The 17969-nt window shown below is 44.3% G+C and overlaps 1 protein-coding gene across 5 annotated transcripts in view; it reads right to left on the bottom strand.

Moving 5' to 3' along the window:
* The window catches only part of NDRG3 (NDRG family member 3), a 39953-nt gene extending 38427 nt beyond the window's left edge, over positions 1–1526 (bottom strand). For 4 of the 5 annotated variants that reach the window (XM_081323387.1, XM_081323383.1, XM_081323386.1 and 1 more), the window contains exon 1: positions 1328–1526. The gene's annotated coding sequence lies outside the window, so the exon portion shown is untranslated. Of the gene's footprint in view, positions 1–1272 lie in introns of all 5 variants that reach the window. The other variant, XM_081323384.1, reaches the window with a different exon arrangement.
* Positions 1527–17969: the final 16443 nt, after the last annotated feature.

The raw sequence follows: 17969 nt of genomic DNA, 5'->3' as shown, positions 1-17969 counted from the left end.
AGAGAAAAATCTAATGTGGCTATTCATTAACTCTCACACGAGTGCCTGCAAATGCAATAATTCTTATTTTTCTTAGTAGCTTTACCTACATTTCTTTCTCAACAAAGGCATGCATTAAACATTAGAAAAGATGAAGAGTGGAAGATCTTTAGCACAAACAACGTTTTGCTACAAGAATGTCATACTAGGAGAATCTGAAATCTGTCCTAATACATGTTTACACAGATATCCCACCAGTTTTAGGACTTTTCAGCCTTGAAAAGATTTATTACCCTCAGTTATTGCCTCCACTGCAAGAGGAGAGCAGCGTTAGTCTATGGTGGCAAAAACAACAACAACAACAGAAGATAGCACCTTTCCCCATTAACGCATTTGATTAAAAGGCACAAGCTTTTGTAAACTGCAGCACACTTCATCAGATGTGGCGTGGCTTAAAGGCAAAGGAAGACAAAGGATGCAGGTAGGTTGTGAGAAAGATTACAAATATTTCAGTTAAGAACTGTAACGCGTTAAAACGTATAGCAGCAGACAGTTCAGCGTTTCCCAACCTTAGGAACTTGAAGATGCGTGGACTTCAACTCCCAGAATTCCCCAGCCGGCTGGGGAATTCTGGGAGTTGAAGTCCACGCATCTTCAAGTTCCTAAGGTTGGGAAACACTTACTGAGACCTTCCGAGACTGTCTGAAACGTTTTGATGCGAGTTCAACATTTTTTTCTCTCAATGTTAAAATCCCGCTTTTCCCCAAAACAGTCTTCAGTCGGACTCCCTTTACACGCACAAGGTAAAGCGGGCAGAAGAGGGGAGCCTGTGCTTTTTCTTTCCAAACCTTTTACAAAGAGAGCGTGGCTACTACGTACGACGGCATTTGCCCTGAGCTTCATTCAATGGCCGGATATCGACAATCGTTAGGTGTCCTTTCTCCTTTCCTTCTGCATTGAATCCCCACCCCCTTCTCCATCCCACCGAAGGGCAGAGAAGCCTGTGCTGCAAGAACAGACTATCTTTATCTGGTCGGGTAATAAAACATGGGCAAAACAACCAAGCTCAGAGTGCCCCAAGGACTCCAGAGAAGCATGTACCTGCAAGGTATTAAGGATTTCCCTCCGAGGGGGCCTGGAAGTACCTAACAGGAGGAAAGGGGGGGGGGAGGAGGAGGCGGAAACATCCAGGCCACGCGAAGGGACGGCAGTACCCTCCCCAATCGAGTTGTCTTCCAGATGGCCGCCCTGATTATTACGGATTAAGGGCTCGATTGGGGAGAGCTAATATACCGGAATATTCCCAGCGCTCGCGCGGAAGTCCTCCATGGCGAGATGATGTTTTTACCTCTCGTCTTCCCCGAAGGAGTTCAAACACCAAGACACGCCGGGCCAGGAAGGAAGGACGGACAGGTCAGCCCGAAGAAAGGGAACAAGAGCTCCCAACCCACAGCGACTCTTACGACGCAACCCGGGACGTGGTTCAGGGAGACACCACGCAGACGAAGTACAGCCTCCACCAGCAGCAACAGCAGCACGCGTGGAAAAAAAACAGAGAGAGAGAGAGAGAGAGAGAGAGAGAGAGAGAGAGAGAGAGAGAACTGCGCAGGCGCCCTGCGCCTCACTGCGCGTCTCTCTGCTGGCGCGCAACCGCAGTGCTTGGTCAGTCTTGTAAGACAACAGAAGAAAGGGCGGGCTTGGGAGGAAGGAGAATTGGTCCTCGGAACAGGGCAGGAAGAGGTTTTTGTTTTTATTTTATGCTGTTCAAAGAATTGAGGCCTTTGAACTCTGGTGCTGGAGAAGACTCCTGCGAGTCCCTTGGACTGCAAGGCGATCAAACCGGTCAGTCCTAGAGGAGATCAACCCTGACTGCTCTTTAGAAGGCCAGATCCTGAAGCTAAAACTCAAATACTTTGGCCATCTAATGAGAAGGAAGGACTCACTGGAGAAGAGCCTAATGCTGGGAAAGATTGAGGGCAAGAGAAGAAGGGGACGACAGAGAATGAGGTGGCTGGATGGAGTCACTGAAGCAGTAGGCTTCAGTGAGCTGAAATGGACTCCAGAAGATGGTAGAGGACAGGAAGGCCTGGAGGAACCTTGTCCATGGGGTCTTGATGGGTCAGACCAGTGGCGTAGCGTGGGTTGTCAGCACCCGGGGCAAGGCAAGTAATTTGCGCCCCCTAACCTGTGGATTTTAGCATTCGAGTCTCTTCCACTAGCTCAGGAATTCTGGGAGTTGAAGTCCATGAGTCATAAAAGAGCCAAGGTTGCCTACCCCTGAGTTAGGTTCAAGGCAAAAAAGGGTCTCTGGAGAAGAGGGAAAATGCTAGTTTAAAACTGAAACAAGGCAACTTTAAGGTGCCTCAGCTGTGATTTAGGATGAGACAAAGAGAGGACATGGCGTTGAAAATGGTTAATGGGGCATGTTTGTTCCACTCTTAGTGGACGTCAGGATAAACCCCACAAGAGAATGACCTTACAACAGATGTGAATAGGCTTGGACTACCGTACGTTTGTAGATTGAGTGCATACATCACATGGAGCGATGATGGGCTTCATCAAGATTTATGATCCCACAATTGGCTAGTTTTCTCCATCTTGTCCTAAACCCTGGATACCAACCACGGTTTATGGCTTAGCATGTGGCGTGGGGTTGACCCAACATGTTAGGCGACAAACAATGACTTCCAACTTACAATGCCTCAGCTTCCCAAGGTTATTCCAAAGCCGGAAAAGCCAACCAACCCACCCTGCAGCTTTGCCTGCTTAGGCTGTACCCCAGGAATTCATACTTGCTGCGGCGCCCGACCTATTTTCTGCCCAGACGCTGTTTATCCAAGCCAAGCCGCCTCCTTCTCTTTGGCACCTCGCCCCAAAGATTCGCCGGCCTGGCTGGAAACTCTCGCTGCTGGCGACGTGTGTCGGGGGGGCGGTCCCGATCGCCTCCTGCAGGGGGAACCGAGTGGCCGCAGAGAGTCAATACGGCAGGAGGAGGAGCAGCAGCAGCAGCAGGTGCGGCAGCTGCAGTTGTTACCTTTACCTCTGGGAAAGGAGGAGACGGGGTGGGAGCTGGGTCGGGGGGGCCGGGCTTGCAGGTTGAGAGCCAAGCGGAGGAGAGCCGCGGCGGGAGAAAGAGAGGGAGGCAAGACACCGCCAAGCCTCCCCACCCCCACCCGAGAAAGGAGGCGATCCGCAGCCGCGAGAGGACGGAATCCCGCTCTGGCTGGGCGCAGCGAATGCGGTTGCTTTCTACGCTCCGCCCGCTCGCTCACTCACTCACTCGCTCCTCCGACCCTCGGCGAAGCGGAATCGTCCCCCTCCGGCGAGTTTAATGGGCGCCCCCCCAGATGTTGCGCCCGGTGCGGCCGGCCCCCCCTGCACCCCCCACGCTACGCCACTGGGTCAGACACGACTTTGCAACTAACAACAATACCAACGAAACAAACTGGCCCCTCCCAGATCTAAATACTTTCTATTAAATTAACCTAATGAATTAACTACAGTGAAATTCTTTAATTCATAGCCAGATATGATATTAACCTGTCCACATACTGAGCAAATTGAAGCTTCTGACCACATTTGCTTGCAATAATTGACAAGGATGGGAAAGCCCACTAAAAAGTCAAATAGCCCTAGAAGACAAAAATATACACTGAGTAAATATTATGGTTTTGAAGTCAGTTGTGGTTTCAGTTGTCTAATAAATTGTAACTTGGTAAGAAATGCATTGTACTACTCTTATTAAGAGCATTATGTACACTGTACATTTTAACATAAATGTTTAAAATTGACTTCTGAAATTATAAATTTATTTTTAAATGATATTGTGGGAATCTATAGATTTGTAGACTTAGAAACTAATTTAATTTAAAGGAGACCACTTACAGATAGTACAGCTTGTTTTCAGTTATAGCTTATTTTTTTACAGTCATAATAGATCTGCTGCCTGCTAACTAGTAATTAATTCATGTGGCAGTTTATTTAAATGCATTCTAAATACACAGTCTGAGAGCTGAAGGTATGTCAAATTGTAGGATGATTCATGTCTGCAAAGTAATAGAAGAAAGGTCAGACATTTATTTATTTAGTGTATGGTATACAACAGGGGTGTCAAACTGCCAGCCTACAGGCCAGAGCATCACAGAGAAACCGCGCCCATCCCATTTTTGGCAATGGGAAAAAGTTCCGATACGTCGCGTGATGTTGCGAGTTTGACATGCCTGGTATACAATGTCAGGGAAATCTATAAATGCTAGACAATGCAATCCTGACAGCTAGTTCCTTCTGTTCAACACTGGCATGCCTATCCTTGATACACCAAAGGGAACAAACTAGCTTACACCAGCTGACTAGCAGAGCTCAGCTTGCTGGCTGCTCCGCCAGTCTCACCGCCAGTCTCACCTCAGTTCATGTTACGTTGCCTTGTGTTCGGCCAAGCCCAGCACCAGCTTCAGCTCTCTGCACACACATGAACACAGTAAGATTTTCCCCACCAAAGTGGCACCCATTTATCTACTTGCAGTATTGCTTGCTTTGAAACTGCTGGGTGGGCAGGAGCTAGGGAATGAGTGACAGGAGCTCACGCTGTCTCTGGAGCTAGGCTCAAACTGCTGGAGTGCAGACCATTTCTAGCCAGCAGTTTCAGCGTCATTATGCCACTGTGCCATCAAGTCCCCAGGTCAGACATATTTCTTTACAGTCTGTCTTAGCATCTTTCGGAATATAAAAAATAAGATTAGAACTGAATTAATTTTGTACAAGTTTTATAATTGGTTTGTTTTCTGTACAGTTAAACTAAATTTAAACAACTATGAATTTTTTAATATCAATTTCGTCTTCCTGAAAACAAACTTTCTCAGATATGGCCAAAGTGAAGAGTACTTCTCTCTACAATACTGTAACCCAGTTTGCTAATCCAACCTAATGAATCTAATTGCCTATTGGAAAAGAGAAAGATAACATATAGGTAGTGGGAAACAATTATAAAAACTATATCTTGTATGCTATGGATTACTACTAAAACTGGTAAAACTAATAAAATATCACTTGAAAGAGGTATATAATTTAAGTAGAATAAGGAATATTTATGCTTGCTCTTTTTAATTTTTATGCTGATTAACTGGACAGGTCTTTCAGATTGCAAGTTGGGAAATTGTTAAAGCTAGGCCCTTGCTGGGTGGTTAAAACTACTAGGGAGGTGACTTGTGGTTGAATCCATTAGCTTCTTTGAGAAATGGGGTGGTTCCTGTGACTCTGAAGGACATAATAGCATGTTCCCTCCTTAAGAAGCCATCATTCTGAACAATTGTTGTGCAGTCTCCAACCTTTCTTTTTAGGGACGATTGTTGAAAAAATTGTAATGTAACAGTTCCAGAGTATCCTGAAGGAAATAGATGATCTGGATCTATTCTTGTTGGGTTGCAAGCCAGGACACAGTACTGAGCTGGCATCGTGCTTTTTTTATCAACATTAGTGTAGCTTCTTCTTGGACATGGTTCTTACACCCTGAAATAATATCCCCCAAAGGTCCATATAGTCTGTTCTTTTATTTTTCTGACTTTATGTAAAAAGTCCAGAATTGGGTGTTCTTTAAATCTATGTAAATATGTACAAATCTATGTAAATGTGTATAAATCTATGTGAATAAATTTACTTTAAAATTATTTACAGTATTGCACCTGACTCACCTTGGGTGATTCAAAAATGCTAAACAGGGCCAAATTTATTAGGGTTCAATTAAAAATAATCCTCTATCTCTATAACTTTAAATGATATAATAAATTTAAAAAAGACAATAATTCTTGAAATGAATTCTTTTATTATCCGAATTTTCCCCTCTACGTAATTAATACCATTTGGTACATCTGCTGCTGGCATGCAAGGAACATATCTTGCACAAATATTTCAATATTGAATATCAGTAATGTAACTCCTATCTACCAGTGAAATGCCAAGCTTGACAGCAGTTTCTCTTTAAGTGATCTGTCACTTAATCTGTTCATCAACCTTTCTGATGTGAAACTTGTCCGTTACTGTCACAGGTTGTTCACTTCATTCTTGATCACATAAACAAGCTCTTCCAGGTCCACCATCTTTCCATTTTTTGACCTAGCAATGCACAGTTCTTAACATCAACATAGTAATTAGAGAAACAACATGATTCAGCAGCAAATTTCAATTGGAAGGACTCTTTTGACAGTCAAAATTCAATCAGGGCACAATGCTTAAAGCACATTGCTCAAAACTTACTGCAGACTTCCATTTCACAAAATAATGCAATCTTTTTTCTACAATAGTTTCTTCCCAACTTAAGTGAAAGAAGCTAAGGAACACACCAGGTTTTTTTTAATGCATCACTATTGCCATCTGCTGGCAGCATATAACTTTGGAAGCATGACTGTACTTCGTATTCAATCTACATATAACAAATCTGACATTTGTCATATTTCAACAAAATAAGTTTTAAAGCATTTTTGATTTGAATGACCTGAAAAAGTTTGAAAAATCCTGCCCAAGTACTATGCTTCAAAGGCTTTTGATGTCTGAAATCATTACCAATTACATGTCAGCTGGAAATAAACAGTTTGTGTGGTTAACTGTATTGTGGCTATGATGACAGATTGGATTTCAGCAAGCTGCCTGTTTTGGAAATTAATGGTATTTGAGAGATTAGCAGTGCTAAGTGTCTGCTTATTTTCTCACACATAATCTATAGATTTGTAGATAAATGAATGCTATGTGGGGGAAAGTGAATTTTAGTATAAATTCCCTAAAAAGGTACTGATTCAGGAAAAAGCTAAAATAGTCTAGCATTTGAGAAAGCATGGAAAGGGTGGTAATTTGAAAAGCAATGCCATAATTTTTCTTTTGCAAAATTAACAGTGTACATTTATTATAAATTCAGCACTTCTATATTGTTCTACTTTTATGTTTTAAGCAAATATCCATGCAGCCATCAGGTTGGACCAACCTCTGGTATCTAAGCAGACAAATGCTTTCATCAACCAGTTTCCCAGGAAAATCTTCAGTTCTTTAAAGGATAATCTAGTAATCTCTCTAACCTTTCCTGTGTTTCACCTGTTTATTTACTTCTTTCAAACTTGCCAATCTTTTTCTAGGGCAATGATTTGCTAGTTATTGACCAAATATGTAAATACTATTACTACTTTCTAGACTTGTCTTCTTTGATTATATATCCAAATGTCTGCTTACTGTTCACATCAAATAAGCAGTCAATTTTAATTTCCTCCAAACAAATTATTCTTTTTCTAATACATGGTATTCTTGGTATCTATCTCTAAATTTGAAAGCGTTTCCCTTCATTCTATTGTTGTTCCACAATAGTTAGCTTGCATTTTCAAAATTATCGCTTAAAAGGCTATTGCTTAGATATTCTGAGCATTTTTGTCAGAGAAATATCCTTATCCTTTTATGATCTTGTTTAAATTTATCACTTTCTCAGGATTTTTTTTTAAACTTGGGAGTCTAGCATAATTCTGTGACCAAGTACCTGGTAATTGTTCTAACATACAGCTGTAACCTACCCAAATTTGAATATGGTACTTTTCCATCAAAGTTTTATAGAGATTTTAGATTGTATAGGATTCTACAGTTTTTTTTCATGAAGAAAGTCTGTGATTGCTAGAAATCAAAAACATGGCATATAATCACTGCTTTTATTTTTTCAGCCTTCAGTATTCTAAATTATTAAATTGTCCACTTCTGAATTAAATAGTAAGATGCAAATTATAAAATCACAGCACAAGGAAGATACTGGGTAAGGTGAAAGTTGTATCTTAGTGTACATCAGAAGTCATTAGGCATAATCAAGTTTCACAGTTATAAAACACATGTACACTTTCATGTGCACTTTTGTTATTCAGGTAGTCCTTGACTTAGGACCATAATTGAATCCAAAATTTCTGTTGCTAAGCAAGACATTTGTTAAGTGAATTTTACCCCATTTTATTACCTTTCTTGCCATGGTTGTTAAGTGAATCACTGCAGTTGTTAAGTTAGTTAACACAGTTGTTAAGTGAATCTGGCTTCCCTATTGACTTTGCTTGTCAGAAGATCACAACAGGTGATCACATGTCCCTGGGACATTGCAACCATCATAAATATGAGTCAGTTGCCAAGCATTTGAGTTTTGATCACATGATTGTGGGGATGCTTCAACAATCTTAAGTCTGAAAAACAGTCACAAGTCACATTTCTCAATATTGTTGTAACTTTGAATGATCACTAAATGAACCGTTGAAAGTTGAGGACTACCTGTATAACATTTATGAACAGAAAATGTATCATTTTTTTCATGTTGGTCTTCAGAGGTCTTAATATGGGTATCCAAATTAGTTTAACACTCCATCCCCACCTCTTTCTAATTAGGAATTATTCACTACCTGCAACATATAATAAGAAGGCAATAGTAAACCAATTCCATACTGTTACCACAGGAAGGAATGTGTCACCAAGAGCTGAGCTTGACTCACAGGAGTATACCAATATACTCATGTTTCCCTGGTATCTTAAGATGTTTTCTTTTAGCTAACACAGCTTTTCTAGCTTAGCTTCCCCCAAATGCTTTGAACAGTTACACAGCCTGGAATTCTTGAAACTGCCATCCCAATATATCTAGAGGGTATTAAATTAAGCAGTGCTGACTTCACCACTTTGGTTGCTGTTGTGTCTGTAAATTAGTTGTAAATGGGTTTCTCTGAAGTGGGAAGCTCGGTTGCAATCATTGGTTAAATGTTAAAACGGCGGGTAATTCCGGGCGGTGGATTGGTTACAATTCTAACGGTCCGAGTATATAAGCCGGCATCATTCTGACAGTTGACAGTTGACATATGTGTATTAATAAACGTTTTACTGTTAAACCTCACTGAGTCATTCGTCTGTCTGAACCTAACAAGTGGCGACGAGGATGGGATCGACGGCGGACTAGTGAAGGATCGGCGACAATCAGCTGAGTGCAAGGCGGTAAATTCAAACAAATACTCAGTCAACCGAAAGCGGCCGCGGCGGAATCAACAAACCTCCGAATGGCGCAACTTGGCTCTTTAAAAGAATTTGATCCAAACTACCCAGAAGACTGGGAAGAATATGTTGGACAGGTCGAAGCTTTTTTGCTCGTGAACGGCGTAACCGATGACCGTAAGAAGGCGGCTGCCTTATTAACAATCAGTGGCACACCCGTGTACCGGGTTGCCGTGGGACTCTGTCAGCCGTTGCCAGTATCAAGCGTTCCGTACGCTGATTTACTGGCCAAATTAAAAGTACATTTTACGCCGAAAAGATCAGAACTCTTTTGGCGGCGCATTTTTGAAAAACGCAATCAGAAACCGGGAGAGTCAATCCAACAATTCATTGCTGCAGTCCGAGAAGCAGCATTACGATGTAAATATGACAATCTTGAAATTAGGATTCGGGATAGAGTGGTGCTGGGTTTGCGAGATGAACAGTTACAAAATCGAATCATCGCTAAGCCCACCGGCGACCTACAAGAAGTCCTTGATGAACTTTTAACTTATGAATCTACGGGAAGTCGTGACCCCCCCCCCCGCAATAGCATGGCTGTTCCAGCCGAAATTAATCAAGGAAGCCATGTGGATAGCGGGGAGGTGGATCAACAATGGGAAGCCGACATAGCCGAAGTCACCCGACGGTTCGGAAAAATGGCGGCAAAACCTTTTCGCAGCGAAGGATCAGAACCGGGTCGCCGATTTCAACAAAATGCACCACAACGACAACCGAGAGACAATACGACCAGACTGCGCGACGGCGACACCAGATGTGGAAGCTGTGGGGGCAACCACCCCCGGTCAACATGCAGATTCCGCTCTGCTAAATGCAGACTGTGCGGAAAGACCGGCCACATTCAGGCCATTTGCCGGGGACGGCCGCGCGACAATCGGGTGCACGAAATCGATGTGTGGGCCGAAGGTAAGGTAACCCCCTACCATAGTGGCAACGAGACCCCGAGACCTGTGGCACGTTTTCCCAACCGCGGGGAGGAGGCGCGAATTAATCAATTAAAAAAGATAAGGGTAAACCATATTCTAAAACCTAAATTAAAAATTTTAGTCCACCTGCAAGGAATCCCTTGCAAAATGGAAGTCGATTCTGGGGCCTCAGTATCGATAATTTCTAATGAGACCCTTAAATATATTGAATTTAAAAGTGGCCGGAAAATTCCTCTTAGCCCAACTAAAATTCAATTGGCCGATTTCCAAAAAACCCCGATAACTATTAAAGGAAAGGTCACCCTTAAAGTTAATTATAAAGGGTTTAATGGCTTCTTAGACTTATTAGTCACAGAAGGCCATAGAACTAGTTTAATTGGTCTCAATTGGTTTCCAGCCCTGGGAATTTGGGTTGGGGGAATAAATACCATTAATAATAATAAGACCCTCAAATCTGTCTGCGATGAATTCGCAGACGTATTTGATGGGTCTTTAGGGAAGTATAAAGGGCGCCCAATTAATTTTAATTTAGACCCAACCGTTAAACCTATTAGGCTTAAGGCCCGCCGGGTGCCTTTCGCCCTCAAGCAAAAAATCGAGGCCGAGCTCGACAAGCTTGTAGGCCAAGGCGTATTAGAACCGGTCGAGGGTGGCTTGTGGGAAACACCAATCGTCACACCCCTTAAACCTAATGGGGATGTGAGGATTTGTGCTGATTATAAAGCCACCCTGAACCTTGGAATGAAAAAACATGCTTACCCGGTCCCGACGGTGAAACAGGTCCTCGCCACGATCCAGGACGGCGCCATATTTGCCAAGCTCGACTTGGCGCAGGCGTATTTGCAACTTACTGTTTCCAGGGAAGCTGCTGAAGCTCAAACTATTGTCACCCACAAGGGGGCGTTCCAAGTCCACAGGCTGCAATTTGGTATTGCAGCAGCTCCAGGCATCTTCCAGGAGGTGATGGAGAGGACTTTAAAGGGCATACCTGGTGTATGCCCTTACTTTGATGATGTTCTAATAGCTGGAAGAAATAAAGAAATCTTAGCTGAGCGTCTGGAACAGGTATTGGGAAGATTTAGGGAGGCTGGACTTAAATTAAAAAGGGAAAAATGCTGTATTGGAGTTAAATCCACTGAATTTTTAGAATTTAGAATAGATGAAAAAGGAATCCACCCTACAGCTGAAAAAATTAAAGCAATTAAATTGGCTCCTGAACCAAAAAATAAGGCTGAATTACAAGCCTTTTTAGGATTAGTCAATTTCTATCACACATTCTTGCCACATAAAGCTGCCATCGCGGAACCATTGCACAGACTATTAGATAAAAAAACTCCATGGCAGTGGCAAGAAAAACATAGAATCAGCTTTCAAACTTTAAAAGACATTCTTTCTAGCCAGTCCACAGTTACTCATTTTATTGAGAACAAACCAATCTATCTAGCTTGTGATGCTTCACCTTATGGTGTGGGAGCTGTCATAAGCCACATGGACAGTCAGGGCATTCAAAAACCAATAGCATACTATTCAAGGACGCTCACTAAGGCGGAACGGAACTATGCTCAGATTGATAGGGAAGCATTAGCTATCGTGGCAGGAGTAAAAAAGTTCCATGATTACCTTTATGGTAGGAACTTTACTATATTCACTGACCACAAACCTTTATTGGGACTGTTTACAACCGATAAACAGACACCCCAAATAATGTCTCCCAGGATGCTACGGTGGTCAATTTTCCTCTCTGCATATTCATTTTCCTTGCAACATCGTCCTGGTAAGGAAATGGGTCATGCGGATGCTCTTAGCAGACTACCTTTAAATAACACTGATGGTGACCCTGCACCTGTAGGACAAATTATGTCATTGCAGGAAATACCTGATTGCCCCTTAACAGCTAAAGAAATAGCTGTGGCCACTAATAAAGACCCTATTCTTAATAAAATTATGACCTGGGTACTTGGGGGATGGCCACATAACAACCCGGACCCTAAATACACTGCTTATTTTAGGAGGAAGGATGAATTATCATCCCATTTAGGTTGTATTTTATGGGGTAACCGAGTTGTCATTCCTGAACTTCACAGGAATACGGTTATAGCTGAATTACATGAGGGTCACCCTGGGATTGTCCGGATGAAGGCGTTAGCCAGAAGCCATTTGTGGTGGCCGGGGTTAGACAAGGCTATAGAAGAGTGTGTTTCTGGGTGTTATCAGTGCCAGCGCTCTAGGCCTGAGCAGGCACATGTTCACACGCATAAGTGGGAAATGGCCAGGAATCCATGGTCTAGGATTCACATTGACTTTGCGGGGCCATTTCAAGGTCTAACTTTCCTAGTTGTGGTGGACAGTTTCTCCCGGTGGTTGGAAGTTGTGCCTGTTACTTCTATGTCATCTAATAGAACAATACAGGTTTTAAGGGGCCTCTTTGCCACTCACGGGTTACCTGATGTGATTGTATCTGATAATGGGCCCCAATTCACCTCTGCTGAATTTCAGGGTTTCCTCGAGGCCAACTCGATTAGACATGCAACATCAGCACCCTTTCACCCTTCCACCAACGGTTTGGCTGAACGCAACGTGAGAACAACTAAAGACGCCTTGAAGCGCATCATCCGTGGCGACTGGCACCAAAGACTTGCAGACTTCTTGCTGACTCAACACACAACCCCTTGCATGGCTACTGGGAAAAGTCCTGCAGAAATGAGGTGGGGCAAACGGCTAACTACTAAATTGGACAGGTTACACCCTGACAGACTACCCTCAAGTGCAGAACCGGACATTCCAAACAGGTCCTTCAACATTGGAGACTTAGTTTGGGCCAGGAACTATGGGCCTGGGGACAAATGGGTACCTGGGGTAGTCACTGACTTATTGGGGCCGTTGTCTTACACCATTGAGGGGGAAGGGAATAGAGTAAGCAAAAGACATATTGATCAACTAAGGAAGAGAGTTCCCGAAAGTGTGTCATTCAATGGAGGTCAAATGGAACAGAGGGGTGATATTGCACCTTGGGTCAACCAACATGATTCGTTTGATAGTGGGGGGGAAGTGGAAGCTCATCCCTGGTTAGCTGGAGAAACTCCTCAGCATAGCCAATTTGATTGGGAGTTGGGCATGGACAGGCCAACAGTACCTGTGCAACTACAACAGCAAGATCAACAACAACTACAACAGCCACATCAGCAACAGCAATCAGTTACAGAACCAGTAAACCAAAATTCTGGGCCCTTAACTAGCAGCCAGTCTGCTAACATTGATGCAGGTTGCAAGTCCAATAGATACCCAACTAGGGTCCATAAGCCACCTAAATACTTGAGAGATTACGTCAACAAGTAACATCAACTGGGGGGGAAGGGGTGTTGTGTCTGTAAATTAGTTGTAAATGGGTTTCTCTGAAGTGGGAAGCTCGGTTGCAATCATTGGTTAAATGTTAAAACGGCGGGTAATTCCGGGCGGTGGATTGGTTACAATTCTAACGGTCCGAGTATATAAGCCGGCATCATTCTGACAGTTGACAGTTGACATATGTGTATTAATAAATGTTTTACTGTTAAACCTCACTGAGTCATTCGTCTGTCTGAACCTAACAGTTGCCTTTCATGGTAGACAGGCCACAATATAGAGCTTATTATATTCGTAAAAATGTGTATAATTCTTTAAAAATTAAATGGGTTGGAAGGAAAAACTACCTCATATATCCAGGAATTAAGTAGCACCAAGGTTTGGCAATGGTTCAAATTTGGAGAAATGGGCAGTGCTTTATAATGTTAGGCTCTGGGAACAATGCTTCCTTGCCCTTTCTGCCTACTGCAAATGGCCAGAAAATGACTGATTTGTATGTTTGCTGGAAAGGGGGAGAGAGAAAAGTCATATAATTTGTACTGATGAATTTAATACCGCATTTAAGTCCACAAGCCCTTTTATGACTTGTGGACTTCAACTCCCAGAATTCCTGTCTGGACAGTGGTTGGATGATCTGGGAGGGGGTTTTCCATCTATCACCCCTCTGTCATGGTCAGATCATTACCTCCTGAGGCTGGTTTTCCGTCATGCCATCCCCCGCCGCTGGGCGGCGGAACCGACCAGGTGGTTCCGCCCCAGGCGCCTAATGGACCCGGACCGGTTCCAGAGGGCGCTTGGGCCGATACCTATCACCCTTACCCACAGCCCAGTTGATGCTCTGGTGGAGGCCTGGGAAACGGCTGCCACCAGGGCACTCGACTGCGTTGTACCCATGCGACCTCTGATTCGGCGCAGATCCCGTTGGGCCCCATGGTTCTCTGTGGAGCTCCGGGAGATGAAGCGTCGGAGACGAGGTCTAGAGAGCGGTTGGAGATCCAGCCGATCCGAATCCGACCGATTGCAGTTAAGAACCTTTATAAGGTCTTATCTTGCGGCGATAAGGACGGCGAAGTCTAACTACTTTGCCGCCCTTGTCGCATCCGCAGATAATCGCCCGGCCGCCCTGTTTAGGGTGACTCGCTCCCTCCTTAGTCAGGAGGTGAGAGAGGATCCCTTGCAGGGACGAGCCGAGGAGTTTAGTCATCATCTGGCGGACAAAATCGCTCGGATCCGGACCGGCCTGGACTCTGACTGGGCAGAGTCTGATGTGGAGGAATCAGGCGGTCTTGAGCATGTTATCTGGACTGAGTTCGACCCTGTTTCCCCTGATGATGTGGACAGGATCATGGGGAGACTGAGCTCCACCACCTGTTTGTTGGATCCGTGCCCCTCCTGGCTAGCTTATGCGGCTCGGGAGGGAACACGAGGCTGGTTCCATGCAGTAATAACTGCTTCTTTGAAGGAGGGTGTCTTCCCTGCCACCCTGAAGGAGGCGGTGGTGAGACCCCTCCTCAAGAAGCCTGCTTTGGACCCGGCTGTTTTAAACAACTATCGTCCAGTCTCCAACCTTCGCTTTCTGGCGAAGGTTGTTGAGAGTGTGGTGGCGCATCAGCTCCCTATGTTCCTGGAGGAAACTGATTATCTGGACCCGTACCAATCGGGCTTCAGGCCCGGACACAGCACGGAGACGGCATTGGTCGCACTGGTGAATGATCTCTGGAGGGCTAGGGACAGGGGCTGCTCCTCTGTCCTGGTCCTATTAGATCTCTCAGCGGCTTTTGATACCATCGACCATGGTATCCTGCTGCGACGTCTCAGGGGGTTGGGAGTGGGAGGCACCGTTTTACGGTGGTTCTCCTCCTACCTCCAGGGCCGCTCGCAGTCGGTGTTGACAGGAGGGCAGAGATCCGCCCCGAGGTCTCTCGTTTGTGGAGTTCCTCAGGGGTCGGTTCTCTCGCCTCTCCTGTTCAACATCTACATGAAGCCGCTGGGTGAGATCATTCGTGGTTTTGGGGTGGGGTATCACCAGTACGCTGATGATACCCAACTTTTTCTTTCCACCCCAAACCAACCCAGTGATGCCCTCTCCGTGATGTCCCGGTGCCTGGAGGCGGTTCAGGTCTGGATGGGGAGAAACAGGCTTCGTCTCAATCCCGCCAAGACTGAGTGGCTCTGCATATTGGCGTCTCGGGTTAACCATGTTATTCCACCTCTAACGATGGGGGGTGAGGTGTTGCCCCCCGTTGATAGGGCTCGCAACTTAGGCGTCCTCCTGGATTCACGGCTCAATTTTGAAGATCATATAGGAGCCGTGACCAGGGGGGCTTTTGCACAGGTTCGCCTGGTGCGCCAGTTGCGTCCCTATTTGGACCGAGACGCCCTACGCACAGTCACTCATGCGCTTGTGACCTCCCGTTTGGACTACTGTAACGCTCTCTACATGGGGCTGCCCTTGAAGACCACTCGGAGGCTTCAACTGGTGCAGAATGCGGCCGCGCGAGTTGTAATGGGGGTTTCCCGATACTCCCATGTAACACCTCTACTCCGCGAGCTGCATTGGCTTCCGGTTGCCCTCCGGGTGAAATTCAAGGTGCTGGTTATCACCTATAAAGCCCTACATGGCCTGGGTCCGGGTTATTTGAGGGAACACCTGCTGCCGGCATCAAACGCCCTTCGCCCAGTGCGCTCCCACAGGGAGGGTCTGCTCAGGGTTCCGCCGGTGAGAGATTGCCGGCGGGTGACACCCAGGGATAGGGCCTTCTCTGTGGGAGCGCCTGCCCTCTGGAACCAGCTGCCGGTGGAGCTGAGGACTGCCCCCGACCTCCGATCATTCCGCCGGGGCCTGAAGACCTGGCTCTTCGAGCTCTCGGGCCCAGACTGAGGAGGAATTTTTAATTTGGGGTTCTTTTTTAACTGACTACAGGGTTAATTTAATTTTTTTTTAATTTGGTTCTTAATTTTTGTATTTTGGATTTTTAATTCCCTGTAAACCGCCCTGAGTCCTCAGGGAATAGGGCGGTATATAAATACAATTAAATAAATAAAATAAATAAATAAATAAATACGGGTTTAGGTCAAAGAGATTTTTTGCTTTCATACTACAAATACGGGCTTCTGATTTTGCACAACAAACATTGGTTAAAATCTTGCAGAGGCTCATTGTAATTCTAAATAATCAACAACCACCACATATAGCTATTAAAGTATCCCGATCTTCAGATTTTATGCTACAAACACTGATAGATAAGTGCTTTTTTATAAATTATACTTTAGTTCATAAAAGATTAATGATTTTATATCAAAACATTGCAGTAATAGGTAACAATTAGCTTAAGATTTATGAAACTAAATCAATTTTGCTTGGTTTAGCTGGCACAGATTTGAAATTTCTAGAGTGACAATGTTTTAACTGACCAAGATTTGTAATTTCCTGTCAAAAAATTCTGAACTGGTTAATACAAAAATAAAAGGGAAAATTCACTGCAGAATTAAAAACTATATCCAAGAAATGATCAAGAAAAATGGGAAGTACTTGCTTATGAAGATCTGATGCATACTTATGTGTTACAAATAAAAATACTATTGATTTATAATCTTAGATACATGAAAGGAGAGAGCTCATCAAGGGCTTATTGGAAAATAAGACAGCAAAGGCTTACCATTAATCCTTGAGAATAAAACAGTATGAACCAGGAATTAAGAGGAAATCTTACAAGACTAATATATCCCTCTCTAAGTGATAGAATCAGTGTTACATCCACATATACTCAGGCATGCAGAGTTTACTTTTAATATTTGAAATTAGACAATCATCCAGGAATCTAGAAAAGACCATAGAGTGTAAAAAGGGATACTACTTTGAAACACAACTGGTTGAGGTGCCATCTTGCAGTTCCTCACAAGTAGAGAAACAAGCTCATGTTACTTCCTGCTTTAATAAAGCAGATAACATAGCCTCTTATTGACATGACAATCACTTCATTCTCTTCCTCCAATAAAAATCCTCTCTGTGTAAGTAGGAGTCATTTCCCATCGCAGGTTAGGGAATTCTGGGATTTGAAGTCCACATATCTTAACGTTGCTGGGGTTGAACAACACTGCAGTAAACTATGACAAGAGTGACAGTAGAGTCACACCATGCAGTCCGTTTCCCCCCCCCCAACCTGTCCCTCTCCAGTTGTTTTGGGCAGCAGGTCTACATTATCCATAGTCAGCACTGGAACCTGCTCGGGATGAGACGGTTCCATGGTTGGGAATTTAATGTCCGTGACTGCGGGAAGAGTTAGGAGCGGCAGCCGTAGGCATCCCGAGGCCTCAAAACAAATCCGGCTCCTTTAAATGCGACATCCTGAGGAACGTTATCTATTTCAGCGTTTCCCAACCTTAGGAACTTGAAGATGCGTGGACTTCAACTCCCAGAATTCCCCAGCCAGCATAGCTGGCTGGGGAATTCTGGGAGTTGAAGTCCACGCATCTTCAAGTTCCTAAGGTTGGGAAACGCTGATCTATTCTAGCAATCTGACCTGGTCTGATGGGTTAGGGTTGGGGTTTTAATACGTTTTAATTATTGTTTTAACCTTGGGTGTTTATTGAATCGCTTTTAACTTTTGTATCCTGTTTCTGTATTTATTGCCCTGTACACCGCCCCGAGTCCTTCGGGAGAAGGGCGGTATAAAAATATAA

This window comes from Vipera berus, assembly GCF_964194415.1.
Source record: "Vipera berus genome assembly, chromosome: 3".
Classification (NCBI taxonomy): Eukaryota; Metazoa; Chordata; class Lepidosauria; order Squamata; family Viperidae; genus Vipera; species Vipera berus.
The sequence above is the reverse complement of the archived record's forward strand: the minus strand, read 5'-3'. Positions and strand labels throughout refer to the sequence as shown.